General features: G+C 39.1%; 1 long non-coding RNA gene across 1 annotated transcript in view; it reads left to right on the top strand.

Moving 5' to 3' along the window:
• The window catches only part of LOC132657698 (uncharacterized), a 21013-nt gene extending 16554 nt beyond the window's left edge, over positions 1–4459 (top strand). Inside the window, exon 3 of the long non-coding RNA XR_009596221.1 lies at positions 3035–4459. This is a non-coding gene — a long non-coding RNA (uncharacterized LOC132657698). The remainder of the gene's footprint in view (positions 1–3034) is intronic.
• The last annotated feature ends 256 nt before the right edge of the window (positions 4460–4715 follow it).

The following is a 4715-nucleotide window of genomic DNA, read 5'->3' on the forward strand; positions in this document are numbered from 1 at the left end:
AAGTGAGACTATTATGAGCTTCCCATGTGGTGCAGTGGTAAAGAACTTGCCTGTCAATGAAGGAGACTCAAGAGACTCATGTAAAATCCCTGGGTCAGGAATATCTCCTGGAGAAGAAAATGGCAACTCACTGCAGTACTCTTGCCTGGAAAATTCCATGGACAGAGGAGCTGGGTGGGCTACAGTCCATGGAGTCACAAAGAGTCGGACATGAGAGAGAATGCAAGCACACATTACATAAGTCTGATATTTATAGATTTAAAAAAAACATGTGTTTCTTAAAATAGTTTTAAAGTGATCAGCTCTAGTTTAACACCAGTCCCAGATTAAGGCAATAGTTGTAAAAATGTCCTTTTTCAATCAATGAATAAGTACATAAAAATTTAGCAGATGTAAGAAATTCTCCTCAAAGCAAACACTGAGGCAAACTTCATCAACAGACTAATCAGGAGTCATAAATACTGGTGAGAGTTAACATATGAAGATGTGATCAATATAAGGACATTAAAAAATTAAGATATTCTTGAAATAGTGAATAAATAAATCTCTCCACTTAATTTTGAGAAAACATAAAGAAATTACAGTTATGGTACACATCATGTTCTATTGGCAGTAATCTTGTAGAGAAACAGTCTGGCCCCAGAAACAAGAGGGAATTAACGAGTCTAATGGGAATCAGGACCTTTTGAAGTGTCACCTTCAGTCTTTGGTTAATCTGCTGCTTGGAACCTACCTGTTCTTTAATTTTCTCTGGAAAACGAGTGATGCTGCTGCTATTTATATATCCATGTACACTTAAAAGAGAATGGGGTCTTACTCTATAAAAGTACTCTTGGTACTTTATAACTCACAAAGCACATTCATTTCATTTTCCAAGTAAGCCTGAACAAGTATGTTTCCCTCTGTGACTAAGGCAGCTGAGGCTGAAAAAGTATATAATTTACCAAAGGTCAATAAGGAGGAGGACTGCAGGGCCACTACTTGAATTCCCCACCTTCTTACTCTGGTTTGGGGCTTAGGATAGCACACTGCTGCTGTTGCTACTGTGGAAAAGTGGTAGATGGGCTCTGTTTGCCATGGTTTCTACAGCAAAGCCATGGTTTTTACATCTGTCAGCCCCTCTACTGTTTCTGTTCAGTCCCAGAAGACCAACTTGTTACATTTTGAAAGGTCCAGGGTCAGCCACACATAGGAGCAGAATCACTCTAACAAAATGAGAAATTCTCCTCTAGAATGTACAAATAGGATCTTGGCAGGACAGCAACTAAAAAAAGGAAAGGAGAAAAAGCCTTCAGAGCACACAGGCATGTTTCAAAATGAAGGTGGCATCTAAGAAACACTTTGGAATTTGTTGGGACTTGAGCATGACTCCTCACTGAAGCATTTTATAGAAGAGACTACCAGATTGCTCAGCCCTGACTATAGATAATTCAAGATTATAAAAGGCCATTACAAAAAAAAAAAAAAAAAGGCCATTACAGAAGCCTATATCTTCTTCCTTTACCGAAAAAAAAGTTTCCCTAAAATTTAATAAAAATATCCATGTCTATAGATAATGGCCAATTCTTGAGTAGAGGGTGAGGGTTGAGTGCAACATAACCATGTTTTCTTTTCTGTCACTCCTTTTCCATGTGCTCGGTTTAGCATTTATGTATGCAGACAAAACACAGTGTTTATGCAGACAGGTTTGAAATAAATGAGCAAGGCACACCGGAGTCTGAGCGACAGCTTAGTATTAAAGAGAAAATACTGTATTCAAAGTCCTCTTCTAGCTCTGATTTTAGCCCCATTTCTGCTTTTACTGTGTGACTTGGGTTATTCAATTCAACTCATCCAATTTTCATAGTATCCAAACTATATTAGATACTAAAGGGGTAAAACTATGACTAGCCGCCATCAGATGGATCTTACAATTGCATAAGAAAATGAAGGCAATTTCAGAAATTACTGTAATAGAGGTGGATTAAGGTAAGTGCACTACAAGAGACACTAAGAGAGAGAGATGCAGTTCTAATGCAGATAATCTCACTTTGAGTGGTTTTCCAGGAAAAGTTTTGTGGTAGGCAGAATTTTGGCTACATGACCTTCTTACCCCCTGCCCCACCCCTGAGTTATGCTATGTGACTATGTTATATTATATGAACATAAGGGACTTCATAGATGTAATTAAGGCTGCTAATCAATTGGCATTAATTTGGGGAGATCATTTTGGGTTATTCTGATGGGCCTGCTGTAAACACATGTGCTCTTAAAAGTAGAGCTATCTCTGCACCATGAGGGCAGGAGAGGAAAAAATGTAGCAGAAGGGAAGGCAAATAGATTCAAAGTGTGACCCATCTTTGCTGGGGGTGGGTACATGAAAATCATGAAGCTGAGTGCCTTCTGGTAGCAAATATCAGCACCTCAAGGAAATAAATCTTACCAACACCCTGAACAAACTTGGAAGTGAATTCTTCCTCAAGGACTGCAGTGATAAATACAACACTGCCAACTCCTTGATGTTGGCTTAAGGAAACCTGGAACAGAGGATCCAGTTGATCTATCCAAGACTCTGGACCCATAGAACTGTGAAGTTAAATTTTTGCATAATTTTAAGCCTCTAAATATGTTGTAACTTTTTGTGGCAGAACAGAAAACTAATACTGGCTTCAAGGATATGGACTTTGATATATGGTTAGGACAACAAAAAAAAAAAAAAGAAGAAGAGAGAGAGAAAGATTAAGAGGCAGCATCCCAGGCAGAGTGTGGAGGATAGGTAATAGCACAAAGGCAGGATAATTCAAGTGTGATACAAAATCAATTCAGTTTGTCTCATAAAACTGAATCTCACAGCTTCAGTTATCTCACCCATAAGTGAGTTATAAACAGTATTCTTTGGAGGCCTGGAAGGTCCAAGAAAGGCCTCAGATGAAACTGGGAGAGGGGGGCAACTATTCAAGGAAAGAATCTTGTTGATTTATTTGAGACCAATACACTTCTCACTCTTCTAATATCTTAACCATTAATGTTTCATCTTTATCCATTCTCTATACAGGACTCAACAAAGTGTCATTCGAAGAGAGGATTCGGCAGCTTAAAACTTTTAGAAACCACTAAACTAGACAATTCCTTCCAGGTCAACAATCTACAACTATTTCTTGGACATGTTATGAGCATCAAATTAGACAACAGTGAAATGTTCTAGTTTCACATTACTGTCAGTTTTCCTACGGTGATGCACACTGAAATAAGCCTGGCCCAGAGAATTACCATCAGGACTGGCATTGTTGTTAGAAATAAACGTGCTCTAGTAAAAGTATAAGGATTTCAATACACTAGAACTCCACACCCCCACCCCCGCTTCTTTTTTAATAGTTTATAATGTCTGTTCAGGGTCAAGGAGAAAAAAGATACTGTTCTATATAGTCATTCAGGACCCATATTGCCTGAAGCTTTGCTGTCTTCAGTGTGTGTGTGCACATTCACTTAGTCATGTCCAAATTTTTGCAACACCAGGTACTGTAGCCCACCAGGCTCCTCTTTCTATGGAATTTTCCAGGCAAGAATACTTAAGTGGGCTGCCATTTCCTACTCCAGGGGAACTTCTGACCCAGTAACGGAACCAGTGTCTTCAATGGCAGGCTGGCTCTTTACCACTACACCACCTGGGAAGTCTACAGTCTTCGATATGTGACAACTAAGCCTTCTCAGGTTATCATTATTGTCAGTCTAGCCAAAGGGAGAGGAAAAGAGCAGGGAGAAAAATTTGAGGGAACTTTTATGATTCAGGATAGGATGTAGTACCTATAATGTCTATTTTCATTTCATTAGAGAGCATATGACCTGATTACATGCCAGACTGGGACACGTAGTAGTACCAGTTGGAAAATGACAGGTGCTATGGAAGGTGTGCAGTTAAATATTTAGACCAATGACTGTCTCTGCCTTAGGGTCAGGTTCAAACATATGCCTCCAGGATAGGCCCAAAGTACTGTTTTTTCTAATAGCAAAAATCTATGAGGTTGTTGAGTAGAGGGTGTGTATAGGTGGAAGGACAAGAGTGAGTTCAATGGTGGTAGCAGAGAGAAGAAAAGATAGAAGAGAAAGGTACTAGGATTTTCTCACATATTTTAGGAAACTTAAATTTTTCTGCTTGTGCTAAGATTTTGTGATATTTCACAATAACAGAGGAATAGTCAAGAATCTTAAATAAATTCCAGGGCCACAGGTGGGCACAGACCTCAAAAGAACTAGAAGCAGTACACCTACATGAGGCTTCATGAAACTGGAAAGAGCATCTGTATGGGAGCTTCAAGATGTACACACGCTGCAAAGGCAATGAGATCTAAAAAGGGAGATCTTAAATTTTCACCATTACAAAAGAAGTGAAGGACAATAAGAGTTTGGAACTTGATGGCAAAGACAAAGAATTTTACAAAGGTCATATTTCGGTAAGAGAATTGCTATTTAATGTATTCTTTACTATACAATAAACTTGTTAGTATGACTTTGTGCCAAGGGTGCTTTGAAGATATGTTTGACATGAAAATAAAGGATATGACTCTTTTTAATGATGCCTATGAAGTGAAGTGAAGTGAAGTTGCTCAGTCGTGTCTGACTCTTTGTGACTCCACGGACTATAGCCTACCAGGCTCCTCAGTCCATGGGATTTTCCAGGCAAGAGTCCTGGAGTGGGTTGCCACTTCCTTCTCCAGGGGATATTCTTGATCCAGAGA

The sequence above is a fragment of the Ovis aries genome, chromosome 1, assembly GCF_016772045.2.
Source record: "Ovis aries strain OAR_USU_Benz2616 breed Rambouillet chromosome 1, ARS-UI_Ramb_v3.0, whole genome shotgun sequence".
Classification (NCBI taxonomy): Eukaryota; Metazoa; Chordata; class Mammalia; order Artiodactyla; family Bovidae; genus Ovis; species Ovis aries.